Source organism: Balaenoptera ricei, chromosome 6 (genome assembly GCF_028023285.1).
Source record: "Balaenoptera ricei isolate mBalRic1 chromosome 6, mBalRic1.hap2, whole genome shotgun sequence".
NCBI lineage: Eukaryota > Metazoa > Chordata > Mammalia > Artiodactyla > Balaenopteridae > Balaenoptera > Balaenoptera ricei.
Window position 1 is genome coordinate 45,868,134 of NC_082644.1, and position 13,722 is coordinate 45,881,855.

General features: G+C 33.1%; 1 protein-coding gene across 4 annotated transcripts in view; it reads left to right on the forward strand.

The window, feature by feature from the left end:
- Window positions 1-13,722, forward strand: part of LINGO2 (leucine rich repeat and Ig domain containing 2) — a 1,205,266-nt gene that overhangs the window by 170,724 nt on the left and 1,020,820 nt on the right. The window lies entirely within an intron of this gene.

Below are 13,722 nucleotides of genomic sequence, written 5' to 3' on the forward strand. Positions count from 1 at the left end.
GTCAAATTATTTTCAAGGCTATTGAAAAAAAGTTAAAGTGCTTGGCATAGTGCCTGGCACATGCTGTAAATGAAAGGAAATGTAGCTATTAATGTAAAGAGGAGAATTAACCTGAGGATCTTACAAATGGCTCAGGTGAGGTTTATTTGTTTGTTATAGCCACTCTTGAAAAATCAATTAGGGAAAACCAGAAGTAAGGCAGAGGGAAGACTGGTGAGAGGAATGCTTCTGACTTCCCATGTTGATTGTAATGTATTTATACTAACTGCTAAACTGACACTGTCTTTTTTTCTACTTAATATAAAAAAAAAAACATAAGCTAAAATAAATGTAAGAGAAAAATAAATAAGAAACTTAATAAATTGCAATGAAAGGGGTTGGTAAAGGTTAAGTGGTAGTACTAAGAGTTCACCTTTCAGTAATGCACACTAAGTAAATTAGTCCAAACATCCCAATGAGGAAAACTAGAAATATTGAATAAAATAGAAAATAAAAATCTGAACACATTAGAGAGCTTACAATGCACTGAAGAATTAAATATCCAAGATATGAGAGGTAAAAAAAATTCAGAGAGATGATCTAAGAATTAATTGGGAGCCATGTTTCCCCTGAGGAATTTGCTATTTCTGGAAGAGAATGCTGAGATGGTGAATGATTGAGCAGAAGCTTTGATAGCCACAAAAGGTTACAAAGACAAAAGTTTTAGTTTGGGGCCTGTCAAAGGTGAGAGGCATGGTAAATTCCCACAATTCATTTGGAACCCAACAGGCCTAGATGCAAGAATAATCAGCATTCACAGGGACTAAATCCCTGCCTTGAGATATAAGGGTGATGGAGGAAATATATAAATCTTTGAAAATGAATTAAGTCATTCCTGGATCAAAATGTTTAGCATAACCATACAAAAATCCTGTCTGAATGAAGAGAATATTGTCCCTAGCCTGAAGTTATTTCTATAACATTTTTTCAAGTATAGTGATTGGCACATAAACTAGTAAAACAGTCATATAAGGAGACAGTATTCACCAGAACCAGCAGAAACTGGAGAACAGGGTGACTGGTGTTCCAGATACTGGAATTATTAGAGATAGATGTTAAAATAACTGTGTTTACTATATTATGGAGATAAAAGATGACATTGAAATTTTCAGCAGAATCCTGAAAATTGCCAGAAAATATGACACAAAAGATCTGAAAAAGAACCAAATTGAAATTTTAGAATTGAAAAGCAAAATACATAATTATTAAATTTCATAGCAGGTTAGACATAGCTGAAGACAGAGTCAGTGAACTTGAAGGTAGTTTGAAAGAAAATATATAGAATAAAATATGGAAAGTAAAAAGAGAAAAGAAAGTAAGACAGAAGATGCTGTGAGAATATGTAACATGTATAATTGAAGTCTTTGAAGCAGATGAGAGAAGCAGTGTGGCAGAAATAATATTTTAAGAAATAATGCCTGTCAAATTTTTAAAACTGAAGGATGATCACTTTCATTAGTTATGAAGGAAATGCATCTTGAAACCTCAGTGACATACTCTTAAAATGTTAGTCATGCTGGAATGTGAGTAGTAGTGACAATGCAAAGTGCTAACAAGTTTGAGGAAATATAAAAGCTTTTGCATGATGAAAGTTATTGTGCAGATTTTATAGTCACTTTGTAATAATGTTTGGCATTATCAAAACTTAACAAATGCGCTTCTACTTACACGAATATTCCCAATAGAATGTATATGCTCCAAAAAACACATAAAAAAATGTTCATAGTGGCATTATTTATTATAGCCTACAGGTAAAAATAAAAAATAACCATCAACAATAGAATTTAATAAATTGTGCTGTATTCATGTAATGGAATACTATACCATAATGATAATGAATGAATTAGAGCCACATATAATACATAGGTAAATATCAACAAACACAATGCTGAGTAAAAGGTGGCAAATATATGTGTGTGTGTGTATATATATATAATTACAGTTATATCAAGTTTAAAAATAAGTAAAAATAAATTATGTTAGAAATTTAAATAATGATCACTTGGTCAAAACAAAGAGGTTATATTTGGGAGGGGGCACGAAGGTATGTTCTGGAGCACTGTAACATCCTGTTACTAGATCTGTCTGATAGATACATGGGAATGTTTGCTTTGTGTTAATTTATTGAGCTATAGTGTTGGGATTTGTAAAGTTTATGTTTGGGTTAAATTTTAATTAAAATGTTTAAAATAAAGGCAAGTGGCTTGGTCACTTCAGGAAATTTCCAGCAAACATAAATAAAGATGGTCAGCCTCATAAGTGATCAGTAAGTGCATATTAAACCAAACTGAACTATCATTAAACACAACCACGATGCCCAAAATTAAAAATTAAAAGACAGTATTCTCTGGAACTCTCATATAGTGCTGGTGGGCATATTAATGATACAACCACCTGGGAAACTCTTACGCATTATCTACCGAAGTTGAATATATGTGTATCATGACCTAGCAATTCCCTCTTAGGTATATACCCAAGAAAAACTCTCACACATGTGCACAAGGAGACCTTTACAAGAATATAGCAACATTATTTGTAATATTCACAAGCTAGAAATAAAATGTCATTAACAGTAGAACAGATAAATACTTTATGGAGTATTCAAACAAGGGCATTCTATACAGTAACAAATCATAGTTCTGTGCCACAAAATGGATGAATCTTTCCTGTAGGGAGATAATATTTTTTTCTATTAATATTTCAAGAGCTAATACTTATATGATGCTTTCTACATTTTAGGTGTTCTATACTTTGTATATTTATTAAATTTTTAAATTTTTTCACAATAATTCTATCCAGTAAGTGCTTATAAAATGCCTATATTGCATATGGGAAACTGAGGCATAGAGAATTTAACTTGCCCTAGATTATAGACTTTTTTAATATAACCAAGAATATATGTAAAATGAATAGATTCTATTACCAATACATAATCTATAAAACAGTAAATGAAACAGTTTTGTTCTTGGCTGAGGTAGGCTGAAATGCATTCCAATTTGGATAATTGGATACAACCCAGAAGCATATATAAAATAAAAATACACAATTATACTTAGTGTATGAACTGTGGCATCTTAGATCAATGTGAAATTTTCTTTGAAAATACCCAATTGTCTTGAAGAATTATCGATCATATCCTTTCATCCAGAAAACTAGAGTCTATTTTGTGAATATCTATTTTACACATAATATGAACTTTAATTAGGTCCTAGAAAAACCATGATTTATCATGTAGCAGTACACCTAATGTTAATTTATTTAAAAAAAACTTATTTATAAAAAATTTAAAATTCCAAATTATAAAATTGCCAAATATTTGGCATTGAAAAATTCAGTTAACTCTTACAACTGAAGTTTTTTGCTACAAAACCATTGATAACCAAACTAAATTGATAAAATGCCTAATCATTAAGACCTATGGTTAATATATTAAGAAAATAACTCCAGAAGAAACTGATATGAGTAGATAATGATCCACACCTTTAAGGGTAGCAACTTTAAAAACAGGCAAATACTTTATGAGAGTAAGGTAGATACTTATACAGGGACAGAAAAAGCGATAAAAGTAAGGAGAGAAAATGTATAGAAAGAGAGTCACTATAGGTGACTATAGGTATTAATAGGGGAGAATTACTTGGCATAAGTAAATAAAAACAAGTCATTTCAAGTCTAACATATATTATTACAACAAAATTTTTGTTACTAATAAAAACCTTAATAATTGATTTTGAATTCATATATTTTGTTGTATATACAAATTAGCAGTTTTATCCCTTTCAAATAAAACTTTTGAATTTGTAGGTCAAATACGAAGAAAAGCAATATAGATTTTTTCATGACAAAATGATGGATTGGAAAGTAAAAGCAGTCTGTCAAAAGTCTCTCTCTGAAACTTTCTGTAGTAATATTGAACAAGATAAACTGTCTTTCTTTCCCCAAAAATGCTTTTTTTTTTTTTTTTTTCGGTCAGATGGAACGAGTGATAACACTTAGAAATGGAATGATGCCGAAGTTCAATGTCTTGTGGTCTTGCTCCCTCCTCTAGCAGTGTTTCTCTTATTACGCTCTTCTTGCTCTTCTAATGTTGATTTCAGTTGTATTACGTTCAGTATGTCCTTCTGGCTAGTACTAGAGAATTTCACTTTTCTAATTTCCAGTCTCTTTTAAAAAAATATCATCTAAAAGTCATTACAAAGTCAAATACCGCTCTGGTAGTCCAGGTCTACATTTCTATAATATTTCATTAGTATTTCCTCTCTGGTTTCTCTGAGTCTTAAGACTCTCAGCCACTTTTTTTTTTTTTTTAACATCTTTATTGGAGTATAATTTTTTTACAATGGTGTGTTAGTTTATGCTTTATAACAAAGTGAATCAGCTATACATATACATATGTTCCCATATCTCTTCCCTCTTGCATCTCCCTCCCTCCCATCCTCCCTATCCCACCCCTCTAGGTGGTCACAAAGCACAGAGCTGATCTCCCTGTGCTCTGCGGTTGCTTCCCACTAGCTATCTATTTTACGTTTGGTAGTGTATATGTGTCCACTTTTATACTTCTAAAATATTTTAAACCTTTCATGAAATCAATGTGTCCCAAATCTCTTAGGAGACTTTGACATAAAAGGCTGACAAACCCATTCAATTCTTACTGTAACTTCTATGCACTGTTTTTAAGGTTATACATTTAACTCTTAGCTTAGTATAAAATGCTAACTGTGCAAATGCCTTGAACCAGTTAATATCTGCTTTTCACCTCTAAGTGTCAATGTTTGTAAATTAACACTTATGGTTTTCATTTGGTCACTGAATCTTTCCACTTTCATAATCGGGAGTAATTATGTAGAGACCATATAAAACAAATATTACTCAGCCTTCTAAAAGAAGTAAAATATCCCCTACCATTCTGTTGATTTAAATCCTACCGTATTCCAAAAGAGTGTTTAATAAAGTAACACCACATCTCTTTCAAATTTGGCTTCCCAAATTGTCTCACCAGAAGCGTCCATGCTTTCTTTCCCTCACCTCTATATAGGTTTCTCAGTCATTTCAACATTTTCCCCTCTTTTTATGCATCCCCACTTCCATGACAACTTGCCTGTCTCTGTGTTTTCATTTCTTCAGAAGACAAATGAGAACTAAAATGCCGATGGTATTTGGCAATGGCTCTGTATAGCTTATAAGAACTGGTATGCTTTTGTCTTCTTCTTCCTATCCAGCCTCATTTATTAACCTTCCCTCTTTCCCCTTCTTCCATCTGTGCCCCAAACATGCTGCATCTTGTTCTCTTCCTCCAATATACCTGACTCGGTTTTGGATCCAGGCTTTTGTACCTGCTAACCCCTTTACTTTAAACGTTCTTCCCTCTCTGCTCTTACATATCTGCCTGCCAAGATACCACTTTAGATGCTGCTGTAGCTAATAAAACAAATTCAACAAAGTGTGCGTTGAAGAAATTAATTTTTCTTAGTAGGACAACGGTGTATCCTCTAGAATTTTCAAATGAGGAGGAATATTGCTAAACCAAATGAAAAGATAGTGGTACATCAAGAGCTGAGTCATCTGTTCTACCACTTCTATCTTAAACAAGATAAATGACCACAGTCTGTGTGACCTTCATACCTTGGACCACCATTTTTTCATCATAAAATCAGAGGTTTTGATTATGTGGCTTCTGAGGGCCTGTCTAGTCCTGACATGTGATGATTTAGTATTTTTTAAAATATATCAAACTATACCTTTTCTATATTTTCTTCATGTTTGATATGTACTCCTTATAGCTTTCATGGCTTTATTATTTAATAACTAAAGGGGCTTTAACAATGCAATGAACTTGAATATGTGGTTTCTCCACTTGAAAATGAAGATAGTAATTATAGTTAACATTTATTGAGGCCTGTGATTCCAAACACTTTATATGTGTTATTTCAAATTGACTTTTGTTCACCTTTTCCAAACCAGGGACAATAAAATGAAGCTCACATTAACTTTTTTTGATATTTTAGAACAAGATCTAAGGCAAGTTCATTAACTCACTGTCAGTAAATCAATGGTGTTGCAGGCAGCAGTGGTGAAGGGTGAAGGACTTACCCCAGGGTCGCTATAAACAGAGACAGGATATTAGTGGAAGGATGATATCCCTCCTGAACTTCCTCATCTCAGTAATACTTGATAATGTTCTATTTTAATGATTAATGATCAAATGGATATCTTAAAATAGCCACTGATACATGCACTTGTATTTAGAGCAAAATATCGATCAGAGAAATGGTGAAAGTCATAGTCATGGGCTTTTTATTTATTTATTTTAACAGAAAGAGGAAAGCCTCTCTCTCCAAAAAAGGAACAAACTAACAAAATAATGGCAGAGATTAATTTATGGTTGGTATCTTTAAGTTGTGGTTTGCAGACTCACATGCTTTCAGTGGGCTAGGTTACCTACCCAAGGTCATACAATATGTTAGTGACAAAGCATGGTCTAGCTTAGAGTATTGAAATATCGAGTTTCTACAGTTAAGTACATCTTGATATTTATGCCACATAATATAATGAACATCATGCTGTATTAAACTCTTTTGGAATAGGTAGGATGTAAATCAATGCAATATATATATGTTTTATATGTTTATATATTATGTATGTTTACGTATATTTATTAAAGAATGTTTTTATAGTTTTTAACAATTTAGAGTCAATATATGCAATCATTTATCCATCCATCCATTCATCCATCCACCTATCTATCCATTTATTTAACAAATGTGGAAGAATTACTATTATCTCTGAAACTGTGCAAAATGGTAAATATATGGCATAAACAATGAACTCAGAAAACCAGAATATTAGAGTAATAACATTTCTATTTTCTAACACTTCTCAATGAGCAGGTATTTATTTATACTGGCACTTTACCCTTACAACAGCTCCACTAAGGGAGGTAGTACCAGTAGAATTATTTTTATTTTATGAAGGAAGAAGAAGTCATAGAATGGATATGGAGACTTAGTCAAAGTTACAAAGCAAGTTAGCATCAGGAATTAAACCCATATGTCTTGACTAAAATCTTAGTGATTTTTCTGAACAATAATATAATAAAAATGATGCTTACAACCATTAAAAAATTATTTAACCCCATCCATTTGTCAAATGCCCGTCATCAAAAATAATGGTCTTATGTTAAAGCAGGTTTACGTAGAAGGAGAAATCACACCTCTACAATGCACCCAAAACCAGATACTTTTTTTCATGTTTTTCTGTTTCACATGCACCAAGTAGGAATAACAATGAATGAAACATTCAGAGTTCCAGGGGGAGAAGATTTCTTTTAGCATGACCTCATATGAACTTTGGAAATGGATGAAAGCAAAATAAAGCATTGGAATTGGATGAAAGCAAAATAAAGCATTGGAATAAGTCATTCACCCACATGAGAATGAAATTTTAAATAAAAGCTAGAAAAGAATGCAACAGAAGGATAAGAAGCTGTGCTAATTTAATGGCAAGGCAAGGAAATAGCCTCAAATGGTGACATGAATGGTGTGTGAATAAAGCATTAAAGTATGAATTATGAATTAAGATTAGAGTTTTCTCCTCATCTATATGACATAAATTTAATGAAATCCATTTTACTAGTCCAGGATTGGGTTAATTAGGCTAGGTTTAACACACTGGTTAATGCATGGATGGTTCTAGAGGAGGGCTCCCTAACAGAACTTTTTAAAATGATGGAAATGTTCTACATATACACTCTCCAATATCATGGCCACTATCCACATGTGGTTATAAAGCACTTGAAAGGTGTCTGGTGTAACTAAGGAACTGAATATTTAATTTCATTTTAATTATAATTGATTTAATGTACATAGCACATATGGCTAATAATGGCTACTGTATCAGCCAGCGCAGTTCCAGACCCTTCAGCATCCCTTACTAAATGAAGTGTTTCAAATGCTCATTTGACATAAATTGGCCTATACCCCAGGATCTAGGGCTAGAATCATTCTTAGAGATGATGTAATCTAGTGACTTTCAGACTTTATTGACAGTGACTCTCAGTAAGAAATTAAGTTGAAACATTATGCACATAGTCATGAATGCACATAGAATGAAATTCTACTAAAACTTCATTAAGAAAACAATTACCTTTAGTACTAACAGTTTTATTCCATTTCATTTCATTTTAAAATGTAGTTGTCTATATTTCAAAACAAATTTTGCTGTTTTCCAGTTGCCTCATTTTACAGATGAGGGAACTGTGTTCCAGAAACATTGGAAGAACCTCTAATTATGCCAGGAAAGTCTAGCTGAAAACTATTGTTCTGCATTTGGCAGATCACCTTAAAAATAGACATTTACCTTTAAGTCAGAGTGTATACTGGTAGCTGTAAGTGAGCCACCGAATATACCCACTGTATTATGCTTCTTCCTGTATGTATCATATTTATGGACCCACTGTATTTTTTCTTTGGAGATATTTAAAAGTATGAGGGATGTACACTACCCGACTCAAGTTTCCCACTTGCCCAGTAGAAGACTAAATGCTAACACAGGACTATAGCTTCCTTCAACTGCTAATCTGTGTTAGTGTACAGGAAACTATTCCAGGAACAAAAACTCATAGCGCATCTGAGGTTTTTGCCAAATGAAATCCTAAACCCCACTTAAAATATGGGTCACCTTCAATTCAGTACTTTGCTACATAATTGAAATAAAGGCCAATGATTAAAAGATATCTCATTTTAAAAATTTATCTCAAAGATGCTGCAGAAAGAATAAACACTGTCAAGCAGTGGTGCACTGGTTTATCACTCAGAATTTCATACTTACTGGAAGAAGTATTTTAGACTAACTTATGCAATTAAAAAATTATATATTATTTTGTTGTCACTATTAAAAAGGAAAATATAAAGGAAATAAATTAGTTTAGGCATTCTCAAACATTCAAGAAAGTTTGGGTCTGACATTTTTAAATTACATTTTGACAGTGTCATAGATATAGATTAAAAAAAAAAAAACACTTTATTTCACTCTGTGTTATCATGGTCATTGGGAGGCAGCATATCATGAAATCTCTTATCTGCTAGATTTTCTTCACAGCTGCCAACATCCATTCTGTATTTTTTGTTGTTGGCACCTTCTTGATCTTACCAGACAATGAGAATGGAAGGTTTTCATACGGCAACCAGGATTCATAGTCCTGCCTCAATTAACCTATAAATGGTTTTTCATTTAAAATATACAGTGGTAGCCTTTGTCCAGTCATGAAACTAGAAATGCGAAACACATTTGATCATGCCCAGGCAATGACAGCCACTAACGACCACTAACTGGCTGATAGCAATCATGAGGGCTCATCCGTTTTAAGATGCAAATCTCGACTGTGCAGAAACCCCACAGATACCACCTTGATCAAGTGAATAATGTTAACATCAACTTCTGAAACACATAGCAACATCACAAACTGCTTGATAGGATGGACTGAGCAGTATCTAATTGGGAAAACATCAGGCAAATACAAATGGAGGGACATTCTACAATATAACTGGCCAACACTCTTAAAACTGTCAAGATCACGAAATACAAAATAAGGTCAAAGAACTAACGTAGGTTGGAGGAAACTAAGGAGAAAAAACCAACTAAATGTAATATTGGATCCTGGATAGGATCATGGAACCCAAAATAAGATATTAATAGAAAAACTGGTAAAATTTGAATTAACTTTAAGGGAAGCTGAGTAAAGGGTATATGGGAACTCTATTATTTTGCAACTTTTCAATAAGTCTAACATTAGCTTAAAAATAAAAATATGCATTATGGAATTGATGAATTATGTAATTTTGGCCCAATATTTCAATGTAGAGGCAATTTAGATGATTCAGATTTTTTTCTGATATAATAATTTTCCTTAGAGAATGTCAAAAGTCTTTACAAACATGCCACAATTTAAAGTACATGTAACTATTCTTGGCAATCCTAAAATAGGGCTCAATTTAGTAGCTATAAAATTCATATTAAATACACTCACGTTCCACAGAACACCCCAACAGTCTTTCACTTTTTTTCCTGACAGATAACGCATTTAAAGCTTTTACCCCTAACACTAGTCAGTGTCAAGTTTTAACTTCTGTAAGTGGCTACACGTTGTCATAGCAATTGGTGCAAAAATATTTCCTAATCCAGTCTAGTGATTATAAATACAGTCTAGAAGTTCTGGGAAATATGCACGGAAAGTATGCAAATCACTTTTTCAGGAAAAAAATCAGAGCCTGTTTTCAGTAGAATTTCTGCTTCCATTCAGGTCACTCATAATCCAATATCATTTTATGTATTCAAAATGTCATAGTCTTGGAGAATAACTGAGGCAGAAACTTGCTTGAGGAGAGGGTAGGATCTTGCCCCTCACCCCTGTCCACCTGCTGGTGTATGTTCAAATGTATTAGGTGCCTGCAACATCCACTAGCTTTTTACATCTGTATTTCAAAGTGCTGAATTTTCTGGTGTGTAATGTATTGAGGTAAATGAGTTTAAAGATGTCAGGATGACAGTCTTCATGAAAATCTATCACCTTTTTCCTCATCCTCAACCCAACAAGTAGTCATTCTAAGCATGACTAGTCAAATAGTACTGAGTTTCCTGAGGGGTATATATTGAATTTTATAATTATAGGGCCACAGATGATAAAGACCACAGAGTTCTCTGCTTGCCCATTTTAAAGGTTGATTTTAGCAATACTTCTTTTAGCATCTAATAATAATTAACATAATTATACTTACTTTGCATCAGCATCAGTGATTATGATGGTTGTATTATTTAATTTCTATTAGGTAGGTAGCATTATTATCCCAATATTAGAGATTATGAAACTTGGGCTTGTAAACATTAAGCAGTTTACATCAGGTCACTCAGGCAGATTTCAGATGTAAGAAATCTAATCTCAAAGCCCATATTCTTAACCCCTGTACCCCACTGAACAGTTGAACATTCAAAGATTTATAAAATAATCAACTAGCTTTTAAAGAGTTCAGAGATGAAAGGTTAAATTTTCTTGTTTCCACAAGATAGTGTCAAGGAAGTAATGAGGGCTGAGAGTTTTCAGTTAACCATGAAATTAACTAGAACATTTATTTTTTCCCCAGGTCATGCTGTAAACCTCACACCATGTATCTAGCTATTGATGTGTAGCAAATTACCCAAAATCTGTCTCCAAATAATAGTCATTTATTATAGTCCAAGAATCTGTGGGTTTGCTGGAGAGTTCTTGTGTTATGAACCAGCCTTGGCTAATTGTGACTGGCTCACCTCTCCTTCTAACTTCTGCTGACAGCCATTCAGGATGGCTTCACTCACAGGTCCGGCTATTGACTAGCTGACTGTTGGGGCAAAGGGAGAGATTGGGCGTCATGTTACACAGTGAACAGGACTTTAAGAAAGAGTGCAAGGCTTGTTGAGACCTAGGTTCAGAACAGACACATCGTCATTTCTACGACATTTTATCGGACATAGCAAATCACAAGGCTAGCCTAGATGTAAAGGAAGGATAAATACAGTCCATCTGTTGATGGGAGGAGCTGTAAAGTCACATTTCAAAGGAGATGTGAAGAATTGGGGATATATTTGCAATCAGTTTCACACACACACACACACACAGATACCCACTTGCATAATGTATCTATCTTCTACATGGATAATTTTATGACTTCATCACCTGAAACACTCTCAACTGCACCATTTCCATCTCACCTTTGTCTGCCCACACATATCCTACCTAGATGTCTATTACTTCTGAGAACCCACGAATACTGGTCTGACTTCTTGACACAGATGAAAGGATTCAATCTGCAGTTGTGACTTTCATGGGAGTAGTTAGAAGATAGGCTGTGGAAGATTGATTGGTCTCTACCTAGTTTCAAATGTTATGTGTAGCAAGTTTGTGAGTTTGCTGAGAGTCAGAAGACCTTTCTGGATAGCCGTATTTAAGATACACTGCACTCCATGGTTAGGGTCACTTTAGTATAGCTTGTTTTCTGGAAGTGTCGGGGGAGTTTGGTATCACCTACTTTCCATAAGTTTAACCTTTTGGAAGTGCGGAGGGGGTGCCTACTGCTACTCTACCTTCTAAGTTACTAAATGTACTGTATTCATTACTCTACATATAGTGCATGATGCGTTCCTCCCAGCATCGCCATGAGTTAGGTATTATTCCCCCTTTATTGGTGGAAAAGTGTAGTTTACAGCAGTTAGGTAAATTGGCTAGGACACAGTTAAATTGTTAAGCAGAGTTTGAATTCACATCTATTTAACATAGAAGTTTATTTCCTAAAAATGAAATTGTATTGTAGAAATCTTAGAACAATCAAGCAGTTAGAATAATTTACAATTCTAAGAAAAACAATATATAAAGTCATCTCTGCCTTACATATTCAGAGGTTATAACTTATGACTGAAAGCAATTCTTCATTTGATGATGGAGCTGTGTTTTTTTAATATTCTTAGTAAGATCTAGACCTCAGCTTTTTAAGGCAGTATGTTGACCTGTTATTTCATCTATTTTTTTTTTAGTTTCCTTGAGTTGTTTACTGCACGTTATATATGGTGTTACCATAACTATTTTTTAATCTTCTTTCTAGATTGTTCATTTTCTCCTTATAAACTAATCACTGATTTATAACACTGATTGAAATATGACATAATATTTTACCTTTATTAAAAAAAAACTCACTACTTATAAATGAATGTTCTTGAAACATATTATTTTTGTTTTGTGGCTATTTTGTACAATTTAAATATATTGCTGCTAAGTGGTGGAATACATTCTAGCCATATTGTCCAGATACATGGACTGGTAATGACTTCATTTATTTTGAATGAATAATATGTGATTTTATAGGAGACTAAGACCACTCTTACCTTACCACTCTTACCTATAGAGGTGGTAAGAGTAGGTGCTTATCACAGCTTAGATTGGTCAGATCAATGAGAATCATAATAGGATGTTTTAATAGAAGATTTTTTACTGATTATAAAAGCATTGCATATTAATTGTTGAAAAACAGAACATTAACAAAAAGTAAAGAGAATAAAAATAAATGCCAGAATTTAACACTCAGAAGTAATTCCTAATACTGGGAGACATTTCCTCCCAGTATTTTTGTATGATTTTTAAAATTGCATAGTTGACAGCATACTCTCTATAAATGTATATACTATTCTTCCTACATATAATATAGCACATAATATAGCATAAACAGATTAAAGAATAAAATCAAGGAATGAAAGAACATGGTGTTAAGATGATTATTAGAATGAAAATTTTCTAAAATTCATTTATTTAATCATTTACCGAAGGATCATTTATAGAAAGCTTACTTTTTAGGCACTGGTTAAAAACATGGAAATCTAATCCTTATCTTTAAGAAACTCCAGATAGTAAAATTACAATTTCATGATAGAATAGCAATAATAGAAGTATCTGCAGTGTTCTGTAGATAATACAGAGCAGGGAATATTCTTGGGGAATGAGTTATTATTGTAATACAATTGATGAGACTTAGAATTCTCTTTGTGATTTTGTGTGTTATTTTGCTTGACATTTAAACATGCATACATTCTAAACATAAGTAAACATCTTACTATAATACATAAAAAAGTAGCCTAGTATTTCACTAAAGACCCATAGGTGTTAATATT